Raw genomic sequence first — 17,892 nt, forward strand, 5'->3', positions numbered from 1 at the left:
TGCTAGAAAAGGTGATTGAAATTATCATTGATCAAACTTGTGCACCTTCTAGCATTCACACTTCATAAATTCTGTTTTTATCATTTACCTGCTCGAGGACGAGCAGGAATTAAGCTTGGGGATGCTGATACGTCTCCAACGTATCTATAATTTATGAAGCATTCATGATATTTTATTATCTGTTTTGAATGATTATGGGCTTTATTATACACTTTTATATTACTTTTCGGACTAACCTATTAACCGGAGGCCCATCCCATATTGCTGTTTTATTGCCTGTTTCAGTATTTCGAAAAAAAGGAATATCAAACGGAGTCCAAACGGAATGAAACCTTCGGCAGCGTTATTTTTGGGAAGAATATCATCCTGGAGACTTGGAGTTCACGTCAGGAGATAGGGGGGCGCCCCCTACTGGGCGCGCCCCCTGTCTCGTGGGCCCCTCGAGCACCTCCTGACCGACTTCTTTCGCCTATATAAGCCTACGTACCCTAAAAACATCAAAAATCAAGATAGATCGAGAGTTCCGCCGCCGCAAGCCTCTGTAGCCACCAAAACCTCTCGGGAGTCCGTTCCGGCACCCTGCCGGAGGGGGAACCCATCACCGGTGGCCATCTTCATCATCCCGGCGCTCTCCATGATGGGGAGGGAGTAGTTCACCCTCGGGGCTGAGGGTATGTACCAGTAGCTATGTGTTTGATCTCTCTCTCTCTCTCGTGTTCTCTCTATGGCACCATCTTGATGTATCGCGAGCTTTGCTATTATAGTTGGATCTTATGATGTTTCTCCCCCTCTACTCTCTTGTGATGAATTGAGTTTCCCCTTTGAAGTTATCTTATCGGATTGAGTCTTTGATTTGAGAACACTTGATGTATGTCTTGCCGTGTTTATCTGTGGTGACAATGGGATATCACATGCCACTTGATGTATGTTTTGGTGACCAACTTGCGAGTTCCGCCCATGAACCTATGCATAGGGGTTGGCACACGTTTTCTTGACTCTCCGGTAGAAACTTTGGGGCACTCTTTGAAGTACTTTGTGTTGGTTGGATGAATCTGAGATTGTGTGATGCATATCGTATAATCATGCCCATGGATACTTGAGTTGACAATGGAGTATCTAGGTGACACTAGGGTTTTGGTTGATTTGTGTCTTAAGGTGTTATTCTAGTACGAACTGTTGAATAGATTGATCCGAAAGAATAACTTCGAGGTGGTTTCATACCCTACCATAATCTCTTCGTTTGTTCTCCGCTATCAGTGGCTTTGGAGTGACTCTTTGTTGCATGTTGAGGGATTGTTATATGATCTATCTATGTTATTATTGTTGAGAGAACTTGCACTAGTGAAAGTATGAACCCTATGCCTTGTTTCCTATCATTGCAGTACGGTTTACGCTCACTTTTATCATTAGTTACCTTGTTATTTTTATTATTTCAGATTACAAAAACCTATATCTACTATCCATATTGCACTTGTATCACCATCTCTTCGCCGAACTAGTGCACCTATACAATTTACCAATGTATTGAGTGTGTTGGGGACACAAGAGACTCTTTGTTATTTGGTTGCAGGATTGTTTGAGAGAGACCATCTTCATCCTACGCCTCCCACAGATTGATAAACCTTAGGTCATCCACTTGGGGGAAATTTGCTACTGTCCTACAAACATGTGCACTTGCAGGCCCAACAACGTCTACAAGAAGAAGGTTGTGTAGTAGACATCAATGCATGCTAAGCAGAGCCGCTAGCTGCCAGAGGCCGGACCAGGCGGTCCCGGTGATGCTGGAGGAAGAAGACGAGAGATTGAAGGTGCATGCTGACCGTTGGATATAAATCTAATGGTTGTGGATGTCATAATCATTTGTTGACCAAGTTGACAAGGCCCTGCGTAGGCTTCGACCTATTGGCCCACATGTCAGCCTGCAAAAATGTGGCATATATTTAACCCATGTTTTCTAAAATGTACAGTCCATTTGCTGAGCTGGGTGAACAAATAATTTCGCGTCAATCAGGCCCATTTATATTTTCTAAGAAATCCCAGCCTATTTGCACTTCCTTGAAATACACGAATTAGCTGGGCTCGTTATATATATAATGTTATGTTAGAAGGAGCAATTAATATCAAAAAATAAACCGGAGAGGCACATTATATATATATATACATATATATATATATATAAATTAGCGAGTTATTGCTCAGAATAAAAATAAGCACGTTATTATTACATTAGTCCTTAAAATCTTCGCAAGCTTTTGTACGCAATCATCAAGATTTTCCTTGCCTGTGAGTCAAAAACAAAACCAGGATTTTCCTTGCCAACTTCTGTTAAACATTTACTTTTATAAGTTAACTAGAAGGTTCACCCGCGCAATTGTGCAGCTAGAATTCATATATTTTATTTATATCTCTATAATGAATTTTGCTATTTTGCTTAATCACATGGACTTGCAGTTTTTGTTTTTTCACATTGAGAAAAGACCTCCTTTTGCATTTTCCCGATTAATATAATTCTTTGTGTTTAAGTTATCTCCACCTATTATTTTAGTTGGGCCAACATTTATTTTGTCTGATTGCCCCACACTTTCTTGCTTTGTTTTTTTTGGCTACATGTTCCTAATCCATCATGAAATCGCGTGAGAGAGAGAGAGAGTAGCGCGTGACAGATGGGATCGGGGGAAGCGGTGTGAAGCGACACATTTTTTGTTTTACCTATTTTACATAAAAAAAAACAAACCTATTTTGCATCTATACGGCTGTACCATTCATCCCTTTTCCATTCTCGTTCTCCTCCCGTTCCTTTTTCTCTGTTTAGATCCTGCAAGGGACGAGTACGGGGTGAGAAGGGGGATTTGCGGCAGAGTGTGGTGGTTGCAGGCTCTCAGCTGCGGCAGGTCCTCCAGCTCGAGTAGTGCCTGCTGCTCGCCGCCACCGCCGACTTGATGGCCGTGGAGCTCGGCCCCCTTAACCTGAGAGGTGGCTCTCCTCCATGTAATCTCTCTTCCTAGAGGCTTGTGCTGCTAGGCTCCAGCAATTGCGCGGATTTTGGATGCTTTATGAGAAATCGACTGGCAGTCTCCTGTTATCCCCTTCCTGTAGCTTGTGGAGATTTTTCTGGTTGAAGCACATTACATAGGTTGAAGCTGACAATAGTATTTTTTTTTCAGTTGGCATCCTGCCCAACTTTGATTATCTCTTGAACACATCCGTATTAATTATATGAAGTTCCATATAGCAAAACGTGCTCAATGTATTTCATTGGTCTCTTACTCTCTTTACATTTGCAGACAGTCCACATGTGGAGGCAAGTTGAGGGCTTCCTAGTTGCTACTACTGTCAGCTTCAACCTATGTAATGTGCTACAACTTTGCATCATTCCTACTTCATGCACACCGGCTGATTCTTCATAGGTATGCTTCCCCCTCTAGTAGTTTCATAAAAGTTGTATTCTTTCTATTTGTTGTTACCATATCTTAGCAAGCTATATTAATGATATATGTATTTTAAGACAAAGGAAGAAGGCTTGCATGTATTAAATGAATTTGGTTCATATGTGTTAGTTGATATAAAATAGATTTTTCGCATCGTTTGATATTTTTGAAATAAATATTTTTAAATTTGATAATATTTGAAATGATAACATAATGAGTTTTTAGATGTTTGTATTCAATTGGATTTATCATTTGTGTGCATGTATGGTGTGCGTGCACGTATACACGCGTCTATGTTGTACACTTGTACTATTTCATGTTTCTCGTATAAGTTTTGTTTGAATGAGGAAGTAAACTTGTATGCGCACACACACCCATTTATCTATGTTGTACTGCTGACCCACTTGATATTTCTAGAAAAAAAATCGTTTGTGTGCGCTCATTTGATTTTGCCGGTGGCATGCAGTACGGCTTTGCTCTTATACACATCCTTGCCGAGTTGCTTGGCTTTCTCAATCCTTGATCCAACTATAGCAAAAAAAAACTACTTCAGCTCCCCTTCTCGATTTTTTTCATCCAAGTGTTCTTCACTTGTGGCGGTACTAAACCCTAATCACAACTTCGCGCATGTATTTGCTCCTTAGGTTTTACTAAGGGCGTTGCAACATGGTGGGTACTCTTGAAGAGAGATATACACCAGGGAGTAATTTAAAAAAAAATATAGATAGTTTGGGTTCTTGGCCTATGGAGCTCTGGAGTATGAGATAGATTGATGGAGATTCTATAGAATCTGTAAGTCTTTTTAAATGCATAGAATTAGTATAAGCCTTTTTAAATGCAATTTTGGCTGACTACAGTCTATGCGGTTGTTCCAGGCTATTTGCTCTGTAAAATAAATAAATGGAAAACTAACTTATATCAAGATCATATTTACAATACGGATTATGGTTTTATTCATTTAACTTGTATTTTGCCTGTAGTTTTCTAGGTATTAGATATTTATTATTTTCTCCCTTCATAAAAGATTTCTTTTGATATTCTACAGTATTACGAAATACACATCTGTAACTAACAAATTATGGTTTGTAATCATATGGTTATATGTATTATCGTTATTTACCTCTATTACATGTATTTTTCTCAATTATACCTTTTCTTTTCACTTGGTGCACTACATGCTCCTGATCACACCTAATAAATTTTCATTTGGAAAACTACGAACATGACATGCATGATCACACCTAATGTATGTTTGTTTTATTTGTTGTTAGCTTATATTGGAAAATTAAATACTTTTAAGACAATTCAAGAAGGTCTATATTATTTGAAGTTCTCTACTGGCTCTGTTGAACTGAAGAGGACACACGTTAGGTGAATGTCTCAATGTATTCAAAATTTACAACATGACATGCATGGTTCTAATAGTGCTGACCAACACTTGTTATCTAATAGGTGTCCTTATTGGTAGATGTTAAGTATGCTTTCTCTACCTCAGTAAATGCAATAGTCCTTAGATTCACTGAATAAGCTACTAATCAATATATATATTTTGGATATGATTCATTAGTTCATAAATATTTAAGGATAGAGTCCCATACTTGTCACGAAGTTCCCAAGTTTCCGATATTCTAAATTTGTATATGTTCTTGTGGGGCTGGTTGAGTTGAGGTAACAATGATCAATCTATTAGATATTATTAGTAAATAAAAGAAGAGCTTGTAATGTTATTGGACTTACCATTGAACTTCTGCACTATTGTGGAGGTTACAATAAGGACAGTTTGGTTGTTGCTTACATCCTAATTTCCCCATAATGTCAATATGATTTTATTACCCCTAAAGAGTATAAGCAGAAAAAACTAATGCTAATAGCAATGGTAGAAGTCCAATTAATATTTTAAGAATGGGTATGCATTATGCACTTACTTTGGTATATAATTTCAATCTGGCAGAAATATGAAGGTTATAGTTATTTCTTCTTATTCTTGATTCCACAGGCTTCATTTGGGGAGTAACCAATGACATTTATTGGAGATTAATTAGTTCACAGTAAACATTAATTACTTGAAAAATATTATTTACAACTACAAAATATAGACATACCTGAGCAATGTTTATCTTTCTTGGTCTGTTCCTATAATATGTCTTTGCTAGCAATCTCGAAGTAGTAATGCGGATAACCTTATGCTGATCTTTTCACCTTCAAATTGTTAAATGTATAAATAGATTTGTCATTTATCTTCGATTTCTACGTGTCCATCAAACCTCCGAGATGGTAGCATGAATTGTTTGGCCCTATAAGAACAGTCAAAATATACTTAGTGATTGTTGTTTTACTTTTAAAATGATGGAACAATCTGAAATTAGATATGTTATGAAATAACCTTTTATCCATCTAGATCATATTGAGGCTCATAAGCTCGTGTCGGTTATACATTCCAGTTTTGCTTCCTTGTTGTGACGTCACTATGCTTCTTGTATGACAATGTTTTCTCTGCAAAAAAGTTAGAAATTTGTTAGTCAATTTATAATATATGTTCAAAGATTGTATCTAGAATAATAACTACACACCGTTATGATTCAGGTGATAGGCAACTCGGATGGATGGCTGGGTGTGACTTCGTCGAGCATTGAGTCGAACATCAAGTTGCATTTTTCATCGATTCTGATCTTTTCCCAAAATTGTGTTGCCCTCTATAGAAACTTCTTTTATTGATGTGTGCCGAGTAGCAGATTTGGCTGGCTTGAATTTTGGGTGTGTGCTGGGCATGGCCGAAATTTGGCTGGCTTGAAGTTTTGGATGCGTGCTGGGTATGGCTGGCTGGGTGCCTTTATATTTGTGCCTGTCTTGGCCGACTACGTGTAAACTTCAGGTTGAGTCTGTATGGAATTATGTATGCAGTCTGGTATTGGTGCACGTGAGTTTCCATATGGGCTATTTGCCTGATTTGGAGATTCATGGGCATGTTTTTTCTAAGGAAAGACTTGCCTACGTGATCTTTTTTTTTACGTGTTCAAGTTGGACTTTGTTCAACGTGATTGGCCGGAGGCTGTTTTTTTCTACGTGATTTACGTGTTCAAGTTGGACTTTGTTCAACGTGATTGGCCGGAGGCTGTTCGAAGGCTATTTTTTTCTACGTGATTGGCCGGAGGCTGATTGATTGGTTACGTCCATGCCAAGTGCTAACACGAACGTGGGTTCATCTTAGGCGTGTCTCTTTTTCGCGGGAGTACCTTAGATGTGTCAGATGTAAAAAGTTGTACATGTTATCGTTGTACGTAACTTTTACATATTTTTAATCTCAGCCATTGTTGTATAAATCAATGGCTAATATATTTTTAGCCTATGTGGATAAATGTGGTGGCTTAATTGTCTCTTGTTTTAATTATATAATAGATAGATAGATTGTTGTTAGCTTATATTGGAAAATTAAATACTTTTACGACAATTCAAGAAGGTCTATATTATTTGAAGTTCTCTACTGGCTCTGTTGAACTGAAGAGGACACACGTTAGGTGAATGTCTCAATGTATTCAAAATTTACAACATGACATGCATGGTTCTAATAGTGCTGACCAACACTTGTTATCTAATAGGTGTCCTTATTGGTAGATGTTAAGTATGCTTTCTCTACCTCAGTAAATGGAATAGTCCTTAGATTCACTGAATAAGCTACTAATCAATATATATATTTTGGATATGATTCATTAGTTCATAAATATTTAAGGATAGAGTCCCATACTTGTCACGAAGTTCCCAAGTTTCCGATATTCTAAATTTGTATATGTTCTTGTGGGGCTGGTTGAGTTGAGGTAACAATGATCAATCTATTAGATATTATTAGTAAATAAAAGAAGAGCTTGTAATGTTATTGGACTTACCATTGAACTTCTGCACTATTGTGGAGGTTACAATAAGGACAGTTTGGTTGTTGCTTACATCCTAATTTCCCCATAATGTCAATATGATTTTATTACCCCTAAAGAGTATAAGCAGAAAAAACTAATGCTAATAGCAATGGTAGAAGTCCAATTAATATTTTAAGAATGGGTATGCATGATGCACTTACTTTGGTATATAATTTCAATCTGGCAGAAATATAAAGGTTATAGTTATTTCTTCTTATTCTTGATTCCACAGGCTTCATTTGGGGAGTAACCAATGACATTTATTGGAGATTAATTAGTTCACAGTAAAGATTAATTACTTGAAAAATCTTATTTACAACTACAAAATATAGACATACCTGAGCAATGTTTATCTTTCTTGGTCTGGTCCTATAATATGTCTTTGCTAGCAATCTCGAAGTAGTAATGCGGATAACCTTATGCTGATCTTTTCACCTTCAAATTGTTAAATGCATAAATAGATTTGTCATTTATCTTTGATTTTGACGTGTCCATCAAACCTCCGAGATGGTAGCATGAATTGTTTGGCCCTATAAGAACAGTCATAATATACTTAGTGATTGTTGTTTTACTTTTAAAATGATGGAACAATCTGAAATTAGATATGTTATGAAATAACCTTTTATCCATCTAGATCATATTGAGGCTCATAAGCTCGTGTCGGTTATACATTCCAATTTTGCTTCCTTGTTGTGACGTCACTATGCTTCTTGTATGACAATGTTTTCTCTGCAAAAAAGTTAGAAATTTGTTAGTCAATTAATAATATATGTTCAAAGATTGTATCTAGAATAATAACTACACACCGTTATGATTCAGTTGATAGGCAACTCGGATGGATGGCTGGGTGTGACTTCGTCGAGCATTGAGTCGAACATCAAGTTGCATTTTTCATCGATTCTGATCTTTTCCCAAAATTGTGTTGCCCTCTATAGAAACTTCTTTTATTGATGTGTGCCGAGTAGCAGATTTGGCTGGCTTGAATTTTGGGTGTTTGCTGGGCATGGCCTAAATTTGGCTGGCTTGAAGTTTTGGATGCGTGCTGGGTATGGCTGGCTGGGTGCCTTTATATTTGTGCCTGTCTTGGCTGACTACGTGTAAACTTCAGGTTGAGTCTGTATGGAATTATGTATGCAGTCTGGTATTGGTGCACGTGAGTTTCCATATGGGCTATTTGCCTGATTTGGAGATTCATGGGCATGTTTTTTCTAAGGAAAGACTTGCCTACGTGATCTTTTTTTTTACGTGTTCAAGTTGGACTTTGTTCAACGTGATTGGCCGGAGGCTGTTTTTTTCTACGTGATTTACGTGTTCAAGTTGGACTTTGTTCAACGTGATTGGCCGGAGGCTGTTCGAAGGCTATTTTTTTCTACGTGATTGGCCGGAGGCTGATTGATTGGTTACGTCCATGCCAAGTGCTAACACGAACGTGGGTTTATCTTAGGCGTGTCTCTTTTTCGCGGGAGTACCTTAGACGTGTCAGATGTAAAAAGTTGTACATGTTATCGTTGTACGTAACTTTTACATATTTTAATCTCAGCCATTGTTGTATAAATCAATGGCTAATATATTTTTAGCCTATGTGGATAAATGTGGTGGCTTAATTGTCTCTTGTTTTAATTATATGATAGATAGATTGTTGTTAGCTTATATTGGAAAATTAAATACTTTTACGACAATTCAAGAAGGTCTATATTATTTGAAGTTCTCTACTGGCTCTGTTGAACTGAAGAGGACACACGTTAGGTGAATGTCTCAATGTATTCAAAATTTACAACATGACATGCATGGTTCTAATAGTGCTGACCAACACTTGTTATCTAATAGGTGTCCTTATTAGTAGATGTTAAGTATGCTTTCTCTACCTCGGTAAATGGAATAGTCCTTAGATTCACTGAATAAGCTACTAATCAATATATATATTTTGGATATGATTCATTAGTTCATAAATATTTAAGGATAGAGTCCCATACTTGTCACGAAGTTCCCAAGTTTCCGATATTCTAAATTTGTATATGTTCTTGTGGGGCTGGTTGAGTTGAGGTAACAATGATCAATCTATTAGATATTATTAGTAAATAAAAGAAGAGCTTGTAATGTTATTGGACTTACCATTGAACTTCTGCACTATTGTGGAGGTTACAATAAGGACAGTTTGGTTGTTGCTTACATCCTAATTTCCCCATAATGTCAATATGATTTTATTACCCCTAAAGAGTATAAGCAGAAAAAACTAATGCTAATAGCAATGGTAGAAGTCCAATTAATATTTTAAGAATGGGTATGCATGATGCACTTACTTTGGTATATAATTTCAATCTGGCAGAAATATAAAGGTTATAGTTATTTCTTCTTATTCTTGATTCCACAGGCTTCATTTGGGGAGTAACCAATGACATTTATTGGAGATTAATTAGTTCACAGTAAAGATTAATTACTTGAAAAATCTTATTTACAACTACAAAATATAGACATACCTAAGCAATGTTTATCTTTCTTGGTCTGTTCCTATAATATGTCTTTGCTAGCAATCTCAAAGTAGTAATGCGGATAACCTTATGTTGATCTTTTCACCTTCAAATTGTTAAATGCATAAATAGATTTGTCATTTATCTTTGATTTCTACGTGTCCATCAAACCTCCGAGATGGTAGCATGAATTGTTTGGCCCTATAAGAACAGTCATAATATACTTAGTGATTGTTGTTTTACTTTTAAAATGATGGAAATATCTAAAATTAGATATGGTATGAAATAACCTTTTATCCATCTAGATCATATTGAGGCTCATAAGCTCGTGTCGGTTATACATTCCAGTTTTGCTTCCTTGTTGTGATGTCACTATGCTTCTTGTATGACAATGTTTTCTCTGCAAAAAAGTTAGAAATTTGTTAGTCAATTGATAATATATGTTCAAAGATTGGATCTAGAATAATAACTACACACCGTCATGATTCAGTTGATAGGCAACTTGGATGGATGGCTGGGTGTGACTTCGTCAAGCATTGAGTCGAACATCAAGTTGCATTTTTCACCGATTCTGATCTTTTCCCAGCGTTGTGTTGCCCTCTATAGAAACTTCTTTTATTGATGTGTGCCGAGTAGCAGATTTGGCTGGCTTGAATTTTGGGTGTGTGCTGGGCATGGCCGAAATTTGGCTGGCTTAAAGTTTTGGATGCGTGCTGGGTATGGCTGGCTGGGTGCCTTTTTATTTGTGCCTGTCTTGGCCGACTACGTGTAAACTTCAGGTTGAGTCCGTATGGAATTATGTATGCAGTCTGGTATTGGTGCACATGAGTTTTCATATGGGATATTTGCCTGATTTGGAGATTGATGGGCATGTTTTTTCTAAGGAAAGACTTGCCTACGTGATCTCTTTTTGTACGTGTTCAAGTTGAACTTTGTTCAACGTGATTGGCCGGAGGCTGTTTTTTTCTACGTGATTTACGTGTTCAAGTTGGACTTTGTTCAACGTGATTGGCCGGAGGCTGTTCGAAGGCTGTTTTTTTCTACGTGATTGGCCGAAGGCTGATTGATTGGTTATGTCCATGCCAAGTGCTAACACGAACGTGGGTTCATCTTAGGTGTGTCTCTTTTTCGCGGGAGTACCTTAGACGTGTCAGATGTAAAAAGTTGTACATGTTATCGTTGTACGTAACTTTTACATATTTTTAATCTCAACCATTGTTGTATAAATCAATGGCTAATATATTTTTAGCCTATGTGGATAAATGTGGTGGCTTATTTGTCTCTTGTTTTAATTATATAATAGATAACATGTGGGATGTTTTTATAATGTATAAATAAGTCTCTATAAAATATACTATAATAGTAATAATATAAATATATATAATGTGGTTAGAAGGGAAAACATAAATTGGACACAACATTGTTATTCCTATATATAGATAAATAGATCAGAGACCTGTGTTTTATTAAAAAATACATTGGGCTGCCGATCTTTAAGAAAAAGTCCATAGGCCGGTATGGACCTCAAAAAATATGTTGAAACCACAGTCTCCGTATGTCGTAGGCTACGCATGTTAAAATACAAAACCTAGGCCTAGCTGATACTTGTTCGCCCTCAGGAAAAAAATGATACCAGATCCCTGAGCGAACTATATTAAAGAGGGGGTCGGCGGCACGACTGAAGAAGCACATCAGGAGCAATTTTTTCCTTCAGTGGATGGCTCTCGATGGCGTTTTTTTACTTGCCTCCGCACCATACAACTTGTATTTTTAGCCTCCCAATCCGCGATGGACCAGCAGCCCATTTGCTGGGCGGGCCAACCTACAGAAACCAACACTCGATTTTTCATCAAGCCCCAAAAACAACGCAGTACTATGTTTGTTTTGAGGCCCAAAACATTACGGCAGGGGTTGAGCGGGGGAGGGGTAAGACAGAGCAAAAAGATTAAAAAGAGCTGATGCGCCATTGCTACCCTAACAAAGCAGGTGCAATCCTTATCGGGAAGAAGGTGTGCTATTGACATCCACACGTCACATACCCCACAGTATGCATACTAACAAGTTCACACACAAGTACAACAGAAAAGGTAAACATTCATATCAAACTCAGGTTCACAGGACACGTTCATATTCATAGCCAACATTCACTATCAACACCTCAAAAGATTCATATATACACAAGTTCAGCATGTCTATGCATCCAAATGATTGATAGATCACACGACAATATTCATAGATAATTCACTAAAAAATTTAGATACACACATGTTCAGTATGTTTATGCATCCAAATGATTGAGATCACAACCAATATGATCCATAGACAAATTTTAATTACCTAGGGTACACACTGGTAAATGGTGTTCAGTCAGAGGCACTTTTTGCTAAAATTAATGCTTGTACGAGTAAACTTTCGAGTACATAAGAGGCACCACAGACAATCTGAACTTTGCTTGTAGGTTTATCCTCAAATAGTGGCCTTGTGCCGAGGGAGGTTTGAGCAACTTGGCCACTACTTTCATCCAACTAGTTTACTGGCTCATCTTGGTCCTGTAGCTCGCCAAAATTCTACATTGCAGACGAGAAAGGAGGCGGTTCATAAAATGAACCACCCAAATTTTTTGTGCAATTCAACTAAAATGGAGCATCCCTGGCGTGCAGACTGATTAAGTGCCAGATGAATATACGCGTCAACCAACTTGTCTGGAATCTTTAGACTCCATGCCATACAATTCGCTACCATATCTGCCGATAACCAAAAGGCACAAGTTGGGACCAAAGACTGGACTGTGTTCTTCTGGGCTATGCGCCAAGCAATATTTTTGGCGTTCACTCTCCTAATACTTGGAGTTTGACAACTGGTTGACGCCGGTTGATACTCGAATGAATATAGGCACTTCTTGTCAACATCGATGCCTGTCTGAGTGAACTTTGGAGTACATAGCAGTAGCATAAGTATCTATCCATCTGATCTTTTTGTGCAGTTCTACGGAAATCACCCAATGCAATGATTTGCCTGCGAGTTCAGGCTCCAAGTTACTCCGTTATAAAATCGGCAAGCAGTAGCACAATACCAAATTACCAATACATGACAAGCACAATAATCAGGATAAAGACCAGTACCAACCTATGTGAGGTAGCATATGAATTACTATTTTCTTTGACTGGAAGCCGAGATAAGTGAAGCGATTGACAGCAAAGGAAGAAAGCAGGCCCAGATTAGCGACTGACAGGAAAGGACGGAAGCTGTTGAGGCAATGAAGCACCCAAAGTTTTTGTGCAGTTCCACCAAAATCGAGCATCCCTGTTGTCACATATATTGAGAGAGTAAGATTACTGTAATAGTGGGACTGGTTGATGAAACATACACTAACAAATAGAAGCACCCTCATTATCTTAATGGGTAAAGTTAGCAACATAGTAGTCTTGCTTAAAGAGAGGTATTAGTTTATTTAATCAGTGCCAATTAGCTCAACACTCAAAGCACTGCCATTTATCATAGGTTGCAAAGCTTTAACGTGCAAAGATAAAGGAGTTTCTCATGACAGTAGCACGATACAAATAGAGATGACAGCAAACTAATATGGATGAAGGCCTTAGGCCCGTACCAACCTGAGAAAAAAAGCTTATTCATGTAATCCCATAAGAGATGATAAAGCACTCACTAGAATCACTCAATAGTATATATTTTTGTGCACTTCTAATGTATGGTTGAAATCACTCTTCTTTACCAGTGCTGAGATTATATCGAAAGATTATCAAGAACTTCCAGCAGAGTTAAAGCACTGGCTGGGATATAGTTCATTGTATTGTCTTGTGTAGTTCCACTAAAATGTATGATTGGCACAACATGATCCCTGTTTGCACAAGTAGGAACAAGGTGAAACCTTCATTAGCTTAGTGAGAAAGGATAGAAAGACATTAGCATATTACTCTCAAATTCATGATGGACAATACGCAAAACATTGCCTCATTGAACCAATGGCAATAAATTGGCATGAAAAACAATAGCACTATTATGTCATGACACTAATAATATTCCCTCCCTGCTCCACCACATGATTCACCTCCATAGACAAACATACACACGTACATGATTCAGCATAGCGTGCTACTATAGATTTGTTTAACTCCGAGAGGAAAATTAGGCAGCAATAAATTAGTGGTACTTAAGTACTCCTAATTAATTAAGTGAGACCGTTGAAGTGGAAGGGCTCCCTGGAGGATTGTCTCACATGTAAGGTAGTCATTGCCAGAGCCCTTGAATGGCCTCGACTGAGGCCTCTGGCTTCAGCAAGATCGCCTTGGCACTGTTTATTCTTCTTCTTCTTCCTGTTCATGCTCTCTTTCTCTTTCTCCTCACCAGTTGGTGAAACCAAGTACATGATTGGCCTTCTATTTCAGAATTGGTTTTGTCAGTGAGGGAGTACAAGTGTACTAGTAAAAAATAGCATTATTTTCTCATGGCAGTCGCAAAATAGAGATGAACACATGCATTAAATATCATTCTTACCTAAAGGAAGGTTATGGCGCTAGTATGGATGATGAGGATTGGAACACAGATCTCCCTTTGTGCAGTTCCACCGAAATGAACCAACTGTTCCATTCTGACATTCCAGTTAAACAACACAAAAGTCACTTCTTTTAAGAAGAGTTTTGTGCAGTGCACCAAAAGGTCACAACAGCAACCAGGTGAATTGGATATCCCTGTTTGCACAAATAGCTACAGAGGAAACAGTCAGAGTCTCAAACAATTACAGGCAAAAACATTTGGCTAAACTTGCCATGGCTTATAATAGTGGCATGGCTTCATTTTTACCAGGGACATTAGATTAAGAACAGCTAAATATTTGGTATAAGGGCATGGGATAGTGGGTGCACCAGCAGTCCAACACCATGTACCTAAACAGGGGCATAAAGTGGTGATTCATAGTTTGTTGCGCCGAGAAACAAACATCCAAGAAACATATCTGGGTTGATCCCATTTTTGTTCACTCTAGCCACCTACTCCTATGTGTGGATAGAAAATCTAGTCCTGGTCATACCACTGTGTACAATGTTACCCCTATATTTCCCTTCTCGACCAAGAGACCGGCTAGATGAGTAGTCTGTACTACTTTCACCCCCTTTCCTTCCTGTTTGTACCAAGTCCAATGTACATACTAAATTCCCCCACCCCCACTTTATTTCTTGTTTGAACCAAGTACTCCCTCCGTCCAGAATTACTTGTCATCAAAATGGATGTGTCTAGAACTAAAATACATCTAGATACATCCATTTCAATGACAAGTATTTCCAGACGGAGGGAGTACAAGATTCGACTCCATGAAGTAGCTTTACCTCTAACAATAGAAGAAGAAAAATAGGTGACGTTGCACCATCCGATTGAGAGGGGCTGGGAGGTAGAAAATGATGCACATGCAGCGACGTAGCAAGCTGGGGAAGTAGAGCTAAGGCGGTTTCGAAGGAAGATATACCTGAAGGCCGTCGGGATGTGGATAGGAGGGCGGTGGGAGGCCGGATCCGCCCACACTAGGGCAATGACAAAGGGACCGGAGGACCTCCCGCGTCGGCGCTCGGCCAAAGATAACGGTGCGGCCGGCAGTGAGTCTCCTCCCTCGTTATCAACGACGGTGTAAACGCTGCCCCTCCTCCCCTTCATCGGCAGAGGGGGATATGTCTGGATCTGTAACCAGCGGTGAGGATAGAAAGACAATATTTTTTGAAGGGAGAAAGATAGTGTTCCCACCCCTATCTTGTTTAGATCTGGAGAGGATGAGAGTGTGTGAATAGAGCAACCCTAGCAAGCAAGCACGGAGAATCCAGCCTATATATACGTAGTGGGGTAGTTTTCCTTTTTCACTCCATCAAAACAATTGTTTAAAATTGTGTACTACGTGCCAGGTCACCGCTTTTTAGTTGTTGATTGTTTTTTAGATAGCTACCTGCTTGTTCCAAGTGGTGTTACGGTGTGCCAGGTCGCACTTTGTATCGTTCAAGTCTGGTACAAGTCCCTCCATTAAATGAACAACCGCCCCCTCGTAAAAATTGTGAACAAGCCCATGGCTAAAATTATCGGAAACGTGGGTTGCCCCAGCATGCATTATTATTTATATTTTCTACTCCCTCCGTTCCGAAATATAAGTCTTTTTTATTAGCCACACCTAAGACAAGAATTTTTCTATTAGCAGTGAACCCCACATGTCATAGACACAAAAAGTGTGGCAAGATTCGCTTAGGCAAGCCAAAGTGTGTCTAACAATTTGTGCAACTCAAGTTAGGCAAGTGTGGCAAGTGTGGGAAAAATAATGTGGCAACATAAGACAAACATAGTCACAATCCAAACAACCCCATAATTTTTCGTGACATGCATGAAAATTTGGTTAGTTCAATTGATAGTCAAAATTTGGCAAGGTGCATCAAATCAACACATGCAAGTATCGGCATGCATGCATGCATGCAATGTACTCCCTCTGTTTCCAAATATAAGTCTTTTTAGAGATTGCAACAAGTGGCTACATATGAAGCAAAATATATCTACATACATCCGTATGTGTTAGTCCATTTGAAATGTGTAAAAGACTTATATCGAGTGCAGTGCTTTGATGTGTCGCGTCAACTCGTACAAGACCGAGAAGTTTGATTACTACAACGCCCTCTCCCTTGCGGACTAAGCTCTGGTGCCTTAACTACACCTGCCTTTGGCTGCATGACATGTGGGCCAACCACCTGTTGGGCACACCTGTCATAGACGCAAAGGCAGGAGCAGTAAGTCAATGAAGCTGCGTCCCTCCCTCACGCATGAGCGTGGTGGCTGGCAGGACTAGTAGAAGCTTTGGCTACACGCTATCCCTCCCACACGAGGTGGACGGACATGAAGCAGTGGATTCGATACTGTAGAAGTAGGAGTAACATCATTGTTCGTCTTCTCGAAGAGGCGAAGAGCCAAGCGCAACTCGAACGTGGCAGTTGTGAACGCTCGCGTGGTGCGGTGCCTTGGAGCACGCATATAGCCAGGCTCTTGCATGAGAAAAAATTGCTATTTGAGCCCACTATTGTACTAGTACTAGTACTTGCTAGTATAGCCCTGTAAACCGGGAAGGAGTATTTACCTTTCTAGAGATTTCAACAAGTGACTAGACTACACCGCGTGCAGTACTCCGTCCCTTCCGGTTTATAGGGCTGAAATCTCAAATCTCATCAACCAAGGCATTTTGCGATTGGAGGAATGTATCTTGTACTTTACAAAACTACCCTAATTAAACTCATGCATTAATTATGTAGTTCTCTCATTTTCCTCTCCGCCTTGGTCGCAGTGCACAATATTGAGCACTCCTATATGACTAGCCGCTCTATCTACATGCGGGACATCAAAGCATCCGAGCCCGTGTGTCATCTACCAAATCACAACGAGGTGCTACAGTCGAGACTCACCTGTCATCCCGATGTGGCCGTCATGACCCATCATATCACAAAACCCACACCTTTACCAGCAGTGGAAAAGTGGCCTCGAAGTTGGACTGGATGAAGCAACCATCATTTCACTAGAACGCTCGTTGAAGCCCTTTCTCCCCTTTCTTGAAGAAAACCTCACTCCAGGCTACTCACTTCTGCCATTTTTCTTCTGTACCGATAAAGGAAAGGTGGGCGAATCAGTGATGCTACTATATTTTCATTCCAAGAATCTTCTTTTTGCGAAGCACAAACCGATTCTCATAGCCTATTCTTTTCCCATTTTCATTGCGATTGTGGTTTCCTTTCGATTGCTTTTTGTTTGCCAGTTCATTGATGGATCCTGGAGCACTAGGCAAAGAGTTGTCGGCGGACAACCCACTGGAGACAGTGATCTCCAGGAAGCGAGCACCGACCAATGAGTTGACCATGTTGGCAGGCCAACCCATGGAGACGAAGAACTCCAAGAAACAAGCACTGGCCAAAGAGTTGACGATGTTGGCGGACGAACTCCTCAAAGAAAGTTGGAAGAACAGCAAGGGCCCCACCGTGCCTACCCCAGAAACTCTGATGGCCACCTATGCAAGGCTCAAGGCCGAGTTTGAGGAGATAGTCGCCGTTGAGAAGCAGTATTCCC

General features: G+C 39.3%; 1 long non-coding RNA gene across 1 annotated transcript; it reads left to right on the forward strand.

Annotated features, from left to right (window-relative positions):
- The first annotated feature begins 2,719 nt into the window (after positions 1-2,719).
- LOC123044500 (uncharacterized) lies at positions 2,720-9,999 on the forward strand. Its single transcript, XR_006420125.1, has 3 exons — positions 2,720-2,973; positions 3,285-3,407; positions 6,012-9,999. It is a non-coding gene; the product is annotated as an uncharacterized lncRNA (long non-coding RNA).
- The last annotated feature ends 7,893 nt before the right edge of the window (positions 10,000-17,892 follow it).

Source organism: Triticum aestivum, chromosome 2B (assembly GCF_018294505.1).
Source record: "Triticum aestivum cultivar Chinese Spring chromosome 2B, IWGSC CS RefSeq v2.1, whole genome shotgun sequence".
Lineage (NCBI taxonomy): Eukaryota > Viridiplantae > Streptophyta > Magnoliopsida > Poales > Poaceae > Triticum > Triticum aestivum.